The sequence below is a fragment of the Lepidochelys kempii genome, chromosome 9, assembly GCF_965140265.1.
Source record: "Lepidochelys kempii isolate rLepKem1 chromosome 9, rLepKem1.hap2, whole genome shotgun sequence".
NCBI classification, from domain to species: Eukaryota; Metazoa; Chordata; order Testudines; family Cheloniidae; genus Lepidochelys; species Lepidochelys kempii.
In genome coordinates this window covers 19,326,870-19,344,556 of record NC_133264.1, presented here as the reverse complement: position 1 = coordinate 19,344,556, position 17,687 = coordinate 19,326,870, and the positions used below count along the sequence as shown (strand labels likewise).

At 40.6% G+C, this 17,687-nt stretch overlaps 1 long non-coding RNA gene across 1 annotated transcript in view; it reads left to right on the top strand.

Moving 5' to 3' along the window:
* LOC140917202 (uncharacterized) overlaps positions 1–13,954 on the top strand; it is a 46,534-nt gene extending 32,580 nt beyond the window's left edge. Inside the window, exons 2-3 of the long non-coding RNA XR_012160741.1 lie at positions 5,583–5,757; positions 11,992–13,954. This is a non-coding gene — a long non-coding RNA (uncharacterized lncRNA). The remainder of the gene's footprint in view (positions 1–5,582; positions 5,758–11,991) is intronic.
* The last annotated feature ends 3,733 nt before the right edge of the window (positions 13,955–17,687 follow it).

Sequence of the window (17,687 nt, the reverse complement as noted above, 5' to 3'; positions counted from 1 at the left end):
AAGTGCTGGGTTTTGAGTGAGGATACACAGTGCAAGCAGCAGTCATAAGTAGCACCAGCCAAATGCTGAAATTGTTGGTTGGCTATTTCTTTCTGTGCTGATCTCACTGCCACCAACCGAGGGTGTGTGTCTCTGATACCTAGGCCCTCATTCAGGACAGCATTGAAGCACACGTCTAGGTTCCATTGACTTCCCGTAACTATCCTTTGCTGCAATGCCTATGAAAAAGAAACAAACAAAACCTTGTTTAGGCTGCTGGTATGCTCTTGACACTGTCTGTCATGCTGACCAATATTGTCTCATTGTTTCCTTGCACTCCCCCATCTGTCTGTCTGCCTCCATCCGTTCACTCTTGTCTTATACTTAGATTGTAAGATCTTTGGGGGCAGGGATTATCTATTTGTTCTGTGTTTGTATAGTGCCTCGCACAGTGGGGTCCCAGTTCAGGACCTAGGAGTCCTAGTCATATGGTAATATGAATAAACAAAAATAGTATGCTGAATAGAGATGGTTTCTTGAATCAGGATCTCACAGAGGTGAGAGCTGGGGTGTGGAAGTTAGTCTGGGGCCATAGATCTATGAATCTATTAAGCTAGATTTTTAGTGCAAAGCAGCTCCAGAGCACAGGGGGTTGGATTTCTCCCCTCTTCCCCAAAGAATTCCCATCAAGTCAAGTTACTTGGGCTGTAGGATATTGGTCCCAATAAACAGAGTTTATTCTAGAACTGGTTAAAAAATGAGGAAACACAATGTCAGCAATCTCCTCCTTCATTTTCCTTGTTGAAATTTTGACTAGATCTGCTATCTTCCTTGCTTGGCCCTCAGACTTTGCTAATACTTAATCAATACTATGAGGTTACATAACAATAGCTTGTTTTCCATGCTTCAGTCCTAGGAGTGTTTGGGCCCACAAGTCTCCTGTGCTCTCAATAGTGCCCGGGCTGAGTCCAGGGAGTGTGAAGAGGAAGCTGCTTGATTAAAATACAGAGGAAACAGGAGCCAGACTCACAGGGTGGGGGGTGGGGGGAACATTGGTGAGCAGAAGGGGAGAGGGAAAATAGGACTGGGAGACAGATATGGGGAAACTGGAACTGGCTGGACAATGAGACTGAGACTGGAATCCAGAGACAGAAATGGGAGCCAGTGGGTGGGGGAAGACTGAGATCAGTTAAAGAATTGGGGTGAAGAGAGTGGGAACCAGTGGGGAGGACATCTTGCAAGGCTATTTTGAAAGGTTGTGAACTTCTTTATCAATCTCCTTTCCTTCACCCCAACCTTCTATAGTAATGTAGGTTATGTCTTCCAGTATCAAACATCTGACTTTACATTTGTGATGCATGAAGGAGGTCAGATTAAGAATAAAAATATCTTGTAAAAATTTAGACAGGAAAAGAGTTTCTGTGATCATTCATCTCTACTAAAACTCTCATCTTAGTACCTGGGATCAAAATCCCCTCTGATTTCTATATAACACATGTCAGCTCCAATATACTATGCTTGCCATATTCATTGAATTTCTGTTGGCATCATCTAAGAAATCCAACATACTGGAGTCATCAGCACTGTGCAGGCCTGAGAAGAAACTTTTCTTTTGTATTTCATAAGAATAATCAAGGATTATAGGGTCAGTGGAGAAGACTAAGTCTACTACCTGAAAAGGCAGGAAACAGTCCCTGGAGGACATATATTAAACATCTGTGCATGTGCTGTTCATTTTTACATGCTGCTGACTGCTCTTGCTGCAGTCTCTCTAGAGGTCCCAGCTTTCTCCCTGATCCCCTTCAATTTGACTACAGTTAGATCAGTCCAGATATTCTTAACCTAAATTGAATCTATCAACCCTTAAACTCCAGAGTTTGCAGCCTTCTTTTAGCTCCTTGTCAGTTTCTTTGAGGCATCCTGGCATAGGGCTGTTACCCCACTGCTATTCCAGGCCTTTCTGCCTCTCTTTCTCTGTTCTCCCTCTGTTATGACTGGGTTTGTTTCCTTTATTGGTTAGAGCTGTAGGTGCTTGCCTCCAGTTGTAGCAGCTGTCTGGGGGTGTGGTCAGCCTGATTGCCTGTAAGCAGGGAAGATTCTTCTATCTATTCTGCTATGGTCAGTATGAGGTTTGTAAACCCCATTTCACATGCTTTTCATGTTGCAAACCTTGGAAGCAAGAAATTCATTTTAATTTTTGCATTCTCTGAGATGCAATGACAGGCTTAAGCTGATTCAGCAGAGTAGAAATAATTTTGACATTTGCAGTAACCAGATCAGGTTTAATGCAGGGATACAGGATCACATGGGAAATTTGCAAGTGCTTGCAGATTCATAAGTTTATCCATAAATGTTTAAGAATTGCAAGTATTAGAGGCTCATTTGCAAAAAAAAAAAAAAAAGGATAATAAGGAAACTTGAAAAGATTTCCAAGCATTTCACAATTCATTACCATTAAACTGTTTCATTTTGGAAAAAGTTCATTTGACAAACAGAGTGTATATAAATGTTGTTCTGTGTCATTGTCAAAAATTATAGTTAGTGTGTCTCTGCAAAGCTAGCCATATATATGAATGGTTATGTGTGTGTACACATATTTATAATGATCAAAAAATTGTAGTTGTCAGTGGAGAAGACTATATGTATTCATATGGACATGGAAACAGCACGATTTGAGATCTGCTAAGAGATTACACACTTCCCGTGTGGTGTGGAGCCCACCTCTATTAGGGCACCTGTGCAATCTCACATTGTTGGGCTAGGGCACAATGTGAGCCCTGATAAGGATTTGCTAAGGACTGAGGCTGACAGAGTCACTGCTGTACAGTTCTACCAGCCTCCCACAACCCCCTTGCTTCCCATAGAATGGGGACTAAAGAAACACATGGGCTATCGTAGCTTCAGGGCTGCAGTAGCAGGGAAGGTGCAGCTTGCAGCTGTTCTGCGGCCTATGGGGAGGTTTCCTTCCCCACTTGGCTACCCTTTGGAGATCACCAGCACACAGCCTGGCTTCTGTGTCCAGCATTTGGTATAAAGCAACCAATAAATGAAAGGGAACAAATTAATACTAATATACAAGGAAGAGGAACTAGAAAAATACCCAATCACCAGGATGTGATTCCTAGTTAGAGCAGGTTTCAGAGTAACAGCCGTGTTAGTCTGTATTCGCAAAAAGAAAAGGAGGACTTGTGGCACCTTAGAGACTAACCAATTTATTAGAGCATAAGCTTTCGTGAGCTACAGCTCACTTCAGCTGTAGCTCACGAAAGCTTATGCTCTAATAAATTGGTTAGTCTCTAAGGTGCCACAAGTCCTCCTTTTCTTTCTAGTTAGAGCATTAACACTCTTCACCAATTTCTTGTCATTATGCAAAGGTCTGCAAATGTGAATCTATATAACCTTTAACATTCTCTTTCCTCCCTCTATTTTTATCCCTCTTTTAGCCATCTGGAAATTGTTGTTTTGACAATTCACTTCAGTTTGGATCCTTGGGAGTAGATGCCAACGCGCTGTAGCTCAGCAGGAAGGAATTCTCAGTGATCCACGTGGCTAGTAGCCCCTCTATTGGAAAGTAGCATCTCTCTGCTCCGATATGATTACCATCCGATAGTTCACGAGATGGAATTCAAATTCCCAGACTTGAACTCAAGGCTCCCAATTAGCAGCATAACGTTCTACTTATGTGCCATAGGGATGGCTCAGGTGACATTTTCCCTGACTTGATTCTAGCTGCAGTGTGGCATTTCTAATACTCTCGGCAGTAGGGGTATTATATTTATTTCCTGATTAGCCATTTTCTTGTTTTAATTATGTTCATTCGTGAGTCTAATTTTGGACTCCACGTAATGATCATTAAAAAGTATCAGACTACCAGGGAGTTAAACCTACAAACTTCTCAGTACCACACTTGCCAGTGCATTATAACCCTGTATGATGGGATAATCTTTAGGGGTGAGAGTGTAGCTTAATTGCTGTGTCCATTTAATCTTTGCTTCCTTGATGAGGCTGCCAGTTAGTGTCAATTATGTCAGTGATTTTGAAAAGCAGACAACAGTCCACTAGGATCAAGACTTAGATGTCTAACCTATTCTACAATGATGGATGCTCAGCAGAACAGCTTTCAAGAATCTGGAAGGATTCAAACCTATAGCCTAGAAAGGAAAAGCTCTGTAACAGAACCCCATCCTTGAGTAACATTTCCCTCCTGCCTTGGTTCCCAATCATGTCCTGAGCTCAGTAAATCCCTGTAAAGAGCTCATTGTAGAATCAACATCTTGGTTATGTTCTTGATGATGTCACAATGTCAGCTATACAAAATTACTTCAGATTCCAAAAACTATTCTGAAATAAAAGTAGAGTGTTTTCAAAATTAATAAATGTGGTCATGGTGTTTTAAGTGCATTGATGAAAAGTGCTGTGGACATACAAATGGTTTGCTCTTATTATATTTAAAGAGAAATTTCAATAATTTTGCTATGATTTATATTTTGATTGGCATGCTGCGGCTGACACCTGGTAACACTTTACCGTTCTCATGATTTATTACTGAATATAAGTTATTATTATTTATATTATAGGAGGCTCTGGTGGAATTTAGGTACAGTACAAACACATGAAGACAAACCCTGCCCCACTGAAAGTATTTTAATTCATATAATTTGCTTTAACAATACCTGTCCACAGTATTAATATGACATGAATTACATGTATTTCTTGTTTTGTGAATCACAGTTATACTAGAGCCACTAGTTAAGCCAATAATTTTTATAATAGTTTACTATTTGTGATAGAGCAGTGTTTAGAGGCCCCAGTTGAGATTGGAGCCCACTTGTGCTAGGGGTGGAAGTTTTGTATGAAGAGAACCATGGATGGAAGTTATTGCTTTGAGAACCTTTAATAATAATAATTTATTCTTTGCATGACAACAACAGCTAGAGGCCCCATTGTGCTGGGAATTGTACAAACACATAGTAAGAGACAGTGTCTTCCCCAAAGAGCTTACAATTGAAATAGACAAGAAAGACAAAGGAATCATTATCATCGCCCTTTTTTACAGATGTGGAATTTAGGCTAGAGACATGAGGTGACCTTTCTAAGGTTATACTGGAAGTCTGAACCCAGATCTCCTAGCATCTTCACTGCAAAGTCATTCTTGCTCATGTATAAATATTTGTAAGCAGAATTTTTCTGTTTAACTTGACTACCATCATTGTATGGTAAGAGATTACAATTCCTAGCTGTGATTTTTCACTAAGCTCTGGTCCCAGAGTATAGCATCTGACTATCAGAGTTGGTCAAGAATTTTTTGACTAAACATTTTTTCACCAGAAAATACCAACTAGTCAAAACCAAAACTTTTCTTGGCTATGTGTCACTTTTGAAATTTTTTTCTCAGGTCCAGAATAGAATATCTGCTCACAGACAGAAATTCATCTCAGACTAGCCAATAGCCTTGTGGTTAGACTAGGATGTGGGATATTCAAGTCTCTGATCTTTTTGTGTGAGTGAAAAAATGCAAGAAGTCTAGCTTTATTCCGCTGCAGAACAAAAATTAAATGTCAGAAATTCAAAATATTTCACAAAACAGAATTCTTGTTTTCCAGCCAGTCCTACTTACTGCAACCAAGAAGTAACAAGCAATAAGTCTGAAGCAATTGCTACTTTCAACTTCTGCAAGGTGTTCTCTAGAATGTAGAGGAATGATATCAGGAGGGCCAAATCGCACCTGGAGCTGCAGCTAGCCAGAGATGTCAAGGGTAACAAGAAGGGTTTCTTCAGGTATGTTGGCAACAAGAAGAAAGCCAAGGAATGTGTGGGCCCCTTACTGAATGAGGGAGGCAACCTAGTGACAGAGGATGTGGAAAAAGCTAATGTACTCAATGCTTTTTTTGCCTCTGTTTTCACTAACAAGGTCAGCTCCCAGACTGCTGCGCTGGGCATCACAAAATGGGGAAGAGATGGCCAGCCCTCTGTGGAGATAGAGGTGGTTAGGGACTATTTAGAAAAGCTGGATGTGCACAAGTCCATGGGGCCGGACGAGTTGCATCCGAGAGTGCTGAAGGAATTGGCGGCTGTGATTGCAGAGCCATTGGCCATTATCTTTGAAAACTCGTGGCGAACCGGGGAAGTCCCGGATGACTGGAAAAAGGCTAATGTAGTGCCAATCTTTAAAAAAGGGAAGAAGGAGGATCCTGGGAACTACAGGCCAGTCAGCCTCACCTCAGTCCCTGGAAAAATCATGGAGCAGGTCCTCAAAGAATCAATCCTGATGCACTTGCATGAGAGGAAAGTGATCAGGAACAGCCAGCATGGATTCACCAAGGGAAGGTCATGCCTGACTAATCTAATTGCCTTTTATGATGAGATTACTGGTTCTGTGGATGAAGGGAAAGCAGTGGATGTATTGTTTCTTGACTTTAGCAAAGCTTTTGACACAGTCTCCCACAGTATTCTTGTCAGCAAGTTAAGGAAGTATGGGCTGGATGAATGCACTATAAGGTGGGTAGAAAGCTGGCTAGATTGTCGGGCTCAACGGGTAGTGATCAATGGCTCCATGTCTAGTTGGCAGCCGGTATCAAGTGGAGTACCCCAAGGGTCGGTCCTGGGGCCGGTTTTGTTCAATATCTTCATAAATGATCTGGAGGATGGTGTGGATTGCACTCTCAGCAAATTTGCGGATGATACTAAACTGGGAGGAGTGGTAGATACACTGGAGGGGAGGGATAGGATACAGAAGGACCTAGACAAATTGGAGGATTGGGCCAAAAGAAATCTGATGAGGTTCAATAAGGATATGTGCAGGGTCCTGCACTTAGGACGGAAGAACCCAATGCACAGCTACAGACTAGGGACCGAATGGCTAGGCAGCAGTTCTGCGGAAAAGGACCTAGGGGTGACAGTGGACGAGAAGCTGGATATGAGTCAGCAGTGTGCCCTTGTTGCCAAGAAGGCCAATGGCATTTTGGGATGTATAAGTAGGGGCATAGCGAGCAGATCGAGGGACGTGATCGTTCCCCTCTATTCGACATTGGTGAGGCCTCATCTGGAGTACTGTGTCCAGTTTTGGGCCCCACACTTCAAGAAGGATGTGGATAAATTGGAGAGAGTCCAGCGAAGGGCAACAAAAATGATTAGGGGACTGGAACACATGAGTTATGAGGAGAGGCTGAGGGAGCTGGGATTGTTTAGCCTGCAGAAGAGAAGAATGAGGGGGGATTTGATAGCTGCTTTCAACTACCTGAAAGGGGGTTCCAAAGAGGATGGCTCTAGACTGTTCTCAATGGTAGCAGATGACAGAACGAGGAGTAATGGTCTCAAGTTGCAGTGGGGGAGGTTTAGATTGGATATTAGGAAAAACTTTTTCACTAAGAGGGTGGTGAAACACTGGAATGCGTTACCTAGGGAGGTGGTAGAATCTCCTTCCTTAGAGGTTTTTAAGGTCAGGCTTGACAAAGCCCTGGCTGGGATGATTTAACTGGGAATTGATCCTGCTTCGAGCAGGGGGTTGGACTAGATGACCTTCTGGGGTCCCTTCCAACCCTGATATTCTATGATTCTATGAATCTGTCATCCAGGCATCACTCTATTCCCCAGTGGGAGCAGGTGGCTGTTTCTTGCAAACATACAATACATGATATTAGGAAAAATACATAAATAAAAATAAACCCCACAAGAAATTTCATGACAACATAAAATTCACTGAGGCAGGGAGGAATTTTGGAGATAGAGAGAAGGGCCAATTACAGTTTTAAAATGCATAAATTAAAGGATTAATGCACACATACTGTAGCAAGAACTAAAATAGGTTATCTGCAATGAGAAGAAATAGGCTGCAATATTGTTGTATTTTTCCATAGTCAAAGAGAAAGCGTGTGCTTTTTAGTTCCTTTAAAAGTTTCCCACTCATAAGGCACCCCCATTCCATCCAATAAAATCTTGCTTCTTATTTATGTAACATTCGCAAAAAGAAAAGGAGTACTTGTGGCACCTTAGAGACTAACCAATTTATTTGAGCATAAGCTTTCGTGAGCTACAGCTCACTCCATGAACAAGAGGCTGCTTGGCAGCTCTCCAACACGAGTTTCTACAAGCCATTACCCTATGATCCCACTGAGAGTTACCAAAAGCAACTACAGCATTTGCTCAAGAAACTTCCTGAAAAAGCACAAGATCAAATCCGCACAGACACACCCCTGGAACTCCGACCTGGGATATTCTATCTACTACCCAAGATCCATAAACCTGGAAATCCTGGGTGCCCCATCATCTCAGGCATTGGCACCCTGACAGCAGGATTGTCTGGCTATGTAGACTCCCTCCTCAGGCCCTATGCTACCAGCACTCCCAGCTACCTTTGAGACACCACTGACTTCCTGAGGAAACTTCAATCCATCGGTGATCTTCCTGATAACACCATCCTGGCCACTATGGATGTAGAAGCCCTCTACACCAACATTCCACACAAAGATGGACTACAAGCCGTCAAGAACACTATCCCCGATAATGTCACGGCTAACCTGGTGGCCGAACTTTGTGACTTTGTCCTTACCCATAACTATTTCACATTTGGGGACAATGTATACCTTCAGATCAGCAGCACTGCTATGGGTACCCGCATGGCCCCACAGTATGCCTACATTTTTATGGCTGATTTAGAACAACGCTTCCTCAGCTCTCGTCCCCTAAAGCCCCTACTCTACTTGCGCTATATTGATGACATCTTCATCATCTGGACCCATGGAAAAGAAGCCCTTGAGGAATTCCACCATGATTTCAACAATTTCCATCCCACCACCAACCTCAGCCTGGTCCAGTCCACACAAGAGATCCACTTCCTGGACACTACAGTGCTAATAAACAATGGTCACATAAACACCACCCTATACCGGAAACCTACTGACCGCTATTCCTACCTACATGCCTCCAGCTTTCACCCTGACCACACCACACGATCCATCGTCTACAGCCAAGCTCTGCGATACAACCGCATTTGCTCCAACCCCTCAGACAGAGACAAACACCTACAAGATCTCTGTCAAGCTTTCTTACAACTACAATACCCACCTGCAGAAGTAAAGAAACAGATTGATAGAGCCAGAAGAGTTCCCAGAAGTTACCTACTACAGGACAGGCCTAACAAAGAAAATAACAGAACGCCACTAGCCGTCACCTTCAGCCCTCAACTAAAACCCCTCCAACGCATTATTAAGGATCTACAACCTATCCTAAAGGATGACCCAGCACTCTCACAAATCTTGGGAGACAGGCCAGTCCTTGCCTACAGACAGCCCCACAACCTGAAGCAAATACTCACCAACAACCACATACCACACAACAGAACCACTAACCCAGGAACTTATCCTTGCAACAAAGCCCGTTGCCAACTGTGTCCACATATCTATTCAGGGGACACCATCACAGGGCCTAATAACATCAGCCACACTATCAGAGGCTCGTATACCTGCACATCCACCAATGTGATATATGCCATCATGTGCCAGCAATGCCCCTCTGCCATGTACATTGGTCAAACTGGACAGTCTCTACGTAAAAGAATAAATGGACACAAATCAGATGTCAAGAATTATAACATTCATAAACCAGTCGGAGAACATTTCAATCTCTCTGGTCACGCAATCACAGACATGAAGGTCGCTATCTTAAAACAAAAAAACTTCAAATCCAGACTCCAGCGAGAAACTGCTGAATTGGAATTCATTTGCAAATTGGATACTATTAATTTAGGCTTAAATAGAGACTGGGAGTGGCTAAGTCATTATGCAAGGTAGCCTGTGTCCTCTTGTTTTTTCCTACCCCCCCCCCCCCCAGATGTTCTGGTTTAACTTGGATTTAAACTTGGAGAGTGGTCAGTTTGGATGAGCTATTACCAGCAGGAGAGTGAATTTGTGTGTGTATGGGGGTGGGGGGGATGTGAGAAAACCTGGATTTGTGCAGGAAATAGCCCAACTTGATTGTCATGCACATTGTGTAAAGAGTTGTCACTTTGGATGGGCTATCACCAGCAGGAGAGTGAATTTGTGTGGGGGGGTGGAGGGTGAGAAAACCTGGATTTGTGCTGGAAATGGCCCACCTGATGATCACTTTAGATAAGCTATTACCAGCAGGACAGTGGGGTGGGAGGAGGTATTGTTTCATATTCTCTGTGTATATATAAAGTCTGCTGCAGTTTCCACGGTATGCATCCGATGAAGTGAGCTGTAGCTCACGAAAGCTTATGCTCAAATAAATTGGTTAGTCTCTAAGGTGCCACAAGTACTCCTTTTCTTTTTGCGAATACAGACTAACACGGCTGTTACTCTGAAACTTATGTAACATTGTGACTGCTAACTGGTGACTGGACCCCACCCCCACCCTCACTACAAAAAATGGATTTAAACTACTAATCTTCTCGCTGTGTTTACAGAACATACACCTCTGCACCCTGGAACTAATACCTAGTGGCCCAGAAGCAGTACATAAAATCAGACAAATTAAAAGTTCGTCTTTCACCGCTGGTTGAACCAGAAGGATCTGCACTCCTCTTAGCTTGTTATCAGCTGGAAGTCACTTTTCCCTCCATACATCACAAAGATTATTGTTCTCATTGTAAACTGTGGTGAAATACTAACAAGCATAATCCCTCTCTACTACAATTTATCCACTAAAGTAACTGCAATATTGATGAATGAAACTTAAAGGTTCAGAGTTTTCATTTCAAAAAGCCTCTGAAATTCCAGAGTTTATCCTAATCTCTAGGCCCTGCAAAATTGGGAGGGGTATCTAACAAGAAAAGTTCCTGTCATAAGATTTCTGGACACGGCTTTGCCAGTCAGAGCTGGAATAGCCTTTCTTGATATATTTTATCCCTTCTGGTTCCAATTCTGGATAAACATTAGAAGTGGGGGGGTGGGGGGTTGGGGGAGGGAGAACAAAGGCATTTAAGAATCTTCTCAACCTATGGTTGAGTTTTGTTTCTAAAGAAGTGGATGAAAGTTTTCTCAGTGCAATGGTATTTTTCTGAACTGGTTAACCCATTCCTACTCTACAACTCTTTAAAACAAAGGTGATAATACTATAGTGCTGTGACAACAGCAGTAGAAAACCCAGCTGTCATGCTTCTCAAAGAGATATTTGATTTAAGGTTGTGTCACTAGTATTTCTCAAAGGAAACCTGCACAATGCTTTCAAAAGACAAGCCTGGGAGTTTAAATTTATTACTCCACTCCACACTAAAAATCATGGACTGAACAGAGACATTTATGGCTTATTACAACCATCTTTGTAAACTTCTAACCCCCACTTTGTATCTTATGACTTCAGAGGTGTTAACGGGCCACTCTATCTTGACTAAAAGAAAAGGAGTACTTGTGGCACCTTAGCGACTAACCAATTTATTTGAGCATGAGCTTTTGTGAGCTACAGCTCACTTCATCCGATGAAGTGAGCTGTAGCTCACGAAAGCTCATGCTCAAATAAATTGGTTAGTCTCTAAGGTGCCACAAGTACTCCTTTTCTTTTTGCGAATACAGACTAACACGGCTGCTACTCTGAAATCTATCTTGACTGGTCCCTTACAATATGTGCTAACTACTTGTGCTAAACAATCTGTTCCACCTTGCATTTTGCTGTGACATTGGGAGTTGCTTTCCCAGACCCGGTGAAGAGCTCTGTGTGGCTTCAAAGCTTGTCTCTCTCGCCAACAGAAGTTTGTCCAATAAAAGATACTACCTCAACCACCACAAAATATATTATCTCAACCACCTTGTCTCTCTAGTGTTTGTTTAGTAGTCTATATATCAGCTAATTCTTAGTTTGCATGTATACAGTATAGTATCTTGCACATATGAGCACAGAACATTTATGTTCTTTTTACCAAATATTCATATTCAACAAAAGCCATTGGACATAATTAAAATGTCACTGCACAGCCATATAGTCATACATGTTTTAATGCTCAAGGCTATTTTCTTAAATGACAACCTGGAGTTCTGTTTTCTTCTTTTCATCTCTTAGGCCAGTTTCAGTTCATGATGCCAAATTACTTTGGGGAACTTCAGGAAGAGCAATAAGATACATGAAAACACCCTGCCTCATCAGCCAAAAAAAAAAGGCAACCAGGGAAAGCTGATTAAAAAATGCCAAGAAGCAAATAACTGAAGTTTTGTCTTTCAATTTTAGTAAAACCAGTCTTTTGTGTCATTTGTAAAGTTTTGGGCCTGGTAAAATCTATTAAGCCTCATAGATTCAGAGATAAAATAGAACAGACAGTAAAGGTCAGATTTTCAAAAGAACTCAGCACCCAACAGCTCCCATTTAGGCACCTAAGTAAGCAGCTGGATTTTCAAAAGAGCATTGAGAGCAGTGGGGAGTGGCTGGGAAGTAGGGAAAACAAACAAAGAAACAAACTTTTGAATAATTCAGAACCTTAAATGTTTGGTTCAGTTGTATTAGGATTAACTGTATTATCATCATTTTTAAGTAGCAACAGTGTGTTCTGCACAATACAAAACATAGAAGAAAACATAATCCCTGTCCCTTAGGTGCTTACAATGGACAGTCTCAATCAAATCAGACAGCGAATGCACTTAGAGACCCAAAGGAATGTTTTATATTAGAGCATCTTTGCTTTGCTTTTTAATGAATGGGTTGGTAGAAATATTACTAGTGTTGGTTTGTGAATCTGGGATTTGTGAAAGGAAAGAGTGGGCACTGTGGGCCTAATACAATGTTAGTTGATTACAATGGATGCCTTCACATTGGTTTCAGTGGGCTCTGGATGAGGCTCTCAGGCCAAGTCCTCAAAGGCAATTAGGTTGGAAATTAGACGCTCGGCCTACGTGCGCAGATTTAGGAAGGTAGTTCCAGACACAGGGAAAATCATTTAAGAAAGCACAAAAAGGAGAGCAAGGGAAGGGGATCAAAGGAGAGGCAAAGCTATTTCTCTCTTTCCTAAAGCAGATTTTCCCTCTGAATACCAACCACCAATCTTGAACATACAGCTGCCAAAATGGACATACTTCTACACCAGAAACCAGATACGTTGAACTAGCCGTGCCATTCAGAATGTCAATCCCCAATAACTTATCAGTTCATAGATTTTAAGGTCAGACAGGACCATCATGATCATTTAGTGTGACTACCTGCATAACACAGGCAATAGAATTTGACCACATGATTCCTGCATCAAACCATAATATGTGGTTGAGTTAGATTGTAGCTTTTAGAAAAATATCCAACCTTGATTTAAAGCCTTCAAGTGATGGAGAACTCAACATGGCCCCTAGGTAAGTCATTCCAATGATTAATTACCCTAAAAAATGTGTACCTTATTTCTAGCGTGAATTTGTCTAGCTTCGGTTTCCGGCCATTGACTCTTCTTATGCCTTCTTCTGCTAGATTAAAGAGCCCTCTACTATCAGAAATTGTCTCCCCCTGATACTTACTAGTGAATCATATAAGATATCCACTTGGAATTAGAATACTACAATACTACATTTTGTGCAAGTATATGGGTGCCTATACAGAGTTGTAGGGTGTTCTTTGTGTTTGTATATCTGTTGCTTGTCTAGTATCTAATGCACAAGACATAAGTGTTGCTGTATTTTTGTGCTATTAAGGAAATTGATAGATTAAGTGAATATCAATGCTCCCATCTCCATTGTTCATAGAACAGCAGAAATAAAAGAGATAAAAGATGGACCACTTACATTAACATCTGTTAGAAGAATCAATCTGTTAAAATATAAATATTGAGTGCAATGAGGTCTTAAATCTGGCAGTTTTCTATTTCATAAGCAAAGAAGAACAATTCCATGAAAGGGTAGGTGAGACAGCAGAAAACAGTGAGATTTGTAAGTGCTGGAATTATGTAATACAACTAAAAATAAAACAAAAATGACATATGAGTGACTTGCTTCATGAAGGTATGTACTGATACTAAACTTTATGGTAAATTAAGAAAGTTGAATATGGAAAATGTGGCTGTTTCTTACTGAAAAATTTTAATGCTTCTTGGCAAAGATGTTGGGATAATTCTAGAAAATTCATTGAAGACTTTAAATGAAGAACATTAAACAACATTTCAATTGATCAAATTTGCACACTAAAAATTGGCAGCTTAGTGCTGCAGCTGAAAACTGCAGTTATCCAACTAAGACATTTTCTGTACTTTCCAGTGTATGATTTATGCATGCACCAGTTTTAAGCCTTTGTGTACATAAATGTCATTTGTATAATGGTTGGCTTGTTTGTCAAATTAAGTGTCTGATCCACTGATCAATGCTTGGCTATCGCAATGATAGACACTATGGATGGGATTTTCAAAAGTGTGCAGCATTTGCCTAACTTTGTCTCCATTGCAGTCAATGACTCATTGACTTCAATGGGAGCAGAATTAGGCTAATGGAGCTCTGCCAGTTTTAACCCACCTGAGGGTCTGCCCCTTTGCCTTAACCTGTTTAACCAGAAAACACAGTCTCAGGCACTGATGTGTCAGCTGAACATACGTGTGTGTGAGAGAGCTGCTGCTGACCCATTTTCAGAACACACTGAATGCCAGTTGCCTGAATGGGTTGGGATGGTGAAACCCCTGGAGACAAAGGGATCCACAGTCCACAGGACTGTCCACAGTCCACAGGACAAATCAACCATACATTTGAGAAAGAGTTGTTCTTTTCACTGGTTCTTCTCTTTTCTCTCTTCATATTACACTTTTTTTTTTTTACACTATGGCTCCAGTGCTAAATTCTGGTGCTAGGGTATTGCCCTAGTCTGTAATTTATTGATATTTTGTTTTGGTGCCAAGAACCTTATTTGTAGGAGTAAGGTAAATCAGATTAACTTTGAGAAGTTCTGTGGTACCAGCAATTAGCCAGGTATTTCAATATCCATCTAAGAACTGAGAATTCTACATAAAACCCGAGGATACATAAAACCTATTTGAAATGCCTAGTCCACCCTCAGTTTTTTACTCTTGCTAACCTTAGGGCATGCAGTATTAGCTAATGGATTTTAAACTAGACATAGCTCAGAGGAGGAGGCATTTCCATTTTATCTACAGCTGAAAACCTGAGTTTTTAAATAGTAATGATATTCCTTGTTGAATTGGTGCCCATTTGCTTTTGATCATCATGAAAAGTATAAATCTACTGTAACATTCCTTTGATTATTTACCCTTTTACATATAATCCTTCGGCAAAAGAAGTTTCATGTTTGCACTCAGTGAATTTGCTGTTGTGTATTATTTTTTAAAGTAGGGTGCTAGTAGCTGACATTTTTATGCAACCACATACCGGACAAGTTGCACCAACTCATCTTGTTAGTCTCAATTTTCAGATAAGACATGAGACTACAAGGTTTTAATCACATTAGTGGAGAGCAGGGCATAATAGTAATTTTGTGGAGGAAAAGCTATTTCACACTTTGACTGCAAAAACCTGACTAGTTAAAGTATAAACAGCTACTGCATATGCAGTTAGAGTGGGACTTTCTGTATATTGCATGCACATTATAGTCAGAATTATCTGATAGCAAGCAGTGCCCCTTTGTAAGCCTTTGGACATAAGCAAAAGAATCTTAAAATGCCTTCAGTTTTGGAGAGAGCATACTGGAGCAATTACGGTCTTGTTGATTTATATAAAAAAGACATTTTACCATTCCTGAGCTTAAAGGAAAATGTTTCCATATTAGAAACACACAATATAAGGATGAGAACAACACACATTCTTCAAGACATTATAAAACTAGTTCCACCCACTTTAAATCACAGGAAGATAAGGAATCAAAATGAAGAAGAATGGCAGGATGTTCTAACAATTAAGGTGCAGCAGTAGGAGTCAGGATGCCTGAGTTCTATTGCTCTGGCATAAATTTCATTGGTGACTTCAGGCAGGTCATTTAATTTCAGTGCCTCAGTTTGTTTATTTGTAAATGTATATTACATAATTTTTACAATACTTACGTCACAGCTATGTTGTGAGGTTATAATCTAGTGCTGAATAAATAACACAGTAAATAATGACAGGTTTCAGAGTAACAGCCGTGTTAGTCTGTATTTGCAAAAAGAAAAGGAGTACTTGTGGCACCTTAGAGACTAACCAATTTATTTGAGCATAAGCACCGATGAAGTGAGCTGTAGCTCACGAAATCTTATGCTCAAATAAATTGGTTAGTCTCTAAGGTGCCACAAGTACTCCTTTTCTTTTCACAGTAAATAATGTATTCATCAAAAGTAGACTATTTTTATGTGTGTGCAGATTGTCCATATAAGCAGCTTATAATTCTCTAGAATGTATTCACTATCTTAAATTATTGCTTTCTTTAAATAGTTCTTGGTTTGTAGATTGTTCCTTTCAATTTTTTCATATTCATATCTGAGATATACGAATTAATTCTGATTAGACCTGATCCAGGAAAGCACATAAGCATGTAAATAACTTTAAGCATGTGCATAATTGTACTAACTTCAATGAATGTAAATTTTAAAAAAATATACGCATGTGCTTAAGTGCTTTGGTGGGTCAGGACCATCATTCACAAGGCATTGTTTTTAGTTTCTGGCCGGATGATGCTTACACTCAGATTTCAGGGGTGATGACTCAGGCTTACAAATCCAAAATTGCTCCCTGCAAAAGTTCTCTAACATTTGCTTATAATGTACTGTTTCTCAGGCCATTCTTGAAATTTTTGTTTCTTAGAATGTATGCAACAAGCAAATACTGAACATGGCCCAAGAAAATTCAGTTTTTATCTTAATCAAGCCATCACTAAAACATTAACATTTTGATCCTGAAATTCCTAGTGTTCTGCACAGTGTTTTATACAATGGTGTTGTGCTCCAGCATGAGCACTAGTAGAGGCTACAAGTGACAAAATTACAGGCTTAGTGATGTGCATGGTAACAATGGGTCTGGGTGTAAACGAAGAATGGAAGCATCTAAGAAGACATAAGTTTCTGTGAACTATTTTGCTAGGGGTTCCCATTGTATGCCTCACTACTGCTATCTGCCTGGGGTAACGGGAGGCCATGCAGCACCACTTACTCTCTTGAATGCAGGGCCAGGTTCTCTTGCACAATCTGTGCTGTTCATCACTTTTCACCTTGCACTTACATATTCACCACTCCACTCTTGGGCTGTGCAGGCTCAAACCCGAAATGCTCATAATAAAGTTTAAAAGGCTCTATAAACGGACCTCACTAGGATCCAAAACTTGCTAGATTCAATACAAGTCTTTCCTCAAAGCCTTTTGTTGTCTTTGTTTAGTAAAAATGAAATAAAATATCATTAGTTTTTTCTTGATTTCTAGTAACAGGTAGAACATTTCTAGATTACTTCCTCTGCTATCTTTTCAATCTGAAATAGTCAACAGATGGTAAATGTGCTTCAGATGTGCTGACCACCCTTGCTGAAATACTTGGCAATAGTTGGGACTTTTATATCTCTTTGCCTTTGGCTGAAGAAGAAATAGAGTTGATGGATGGATAGACAGACAGATGTACGGTTTATTTTATTACCACTTTCACTCTGTGAATTTTTTCCACTGAACAGTTTTATATCAGGTTAGCCCATCCGTGCAGTTGGACAAAAAGGAATGAATTCAGAAATGGTTTTCTGCCTTGGAACTTATTTTACAAACTATTTATCCAATAAGGCACTAAGAATATCAGTTCAGATCCTTATGTAGTGGCTCTGTACCTAAGCCCATTTACC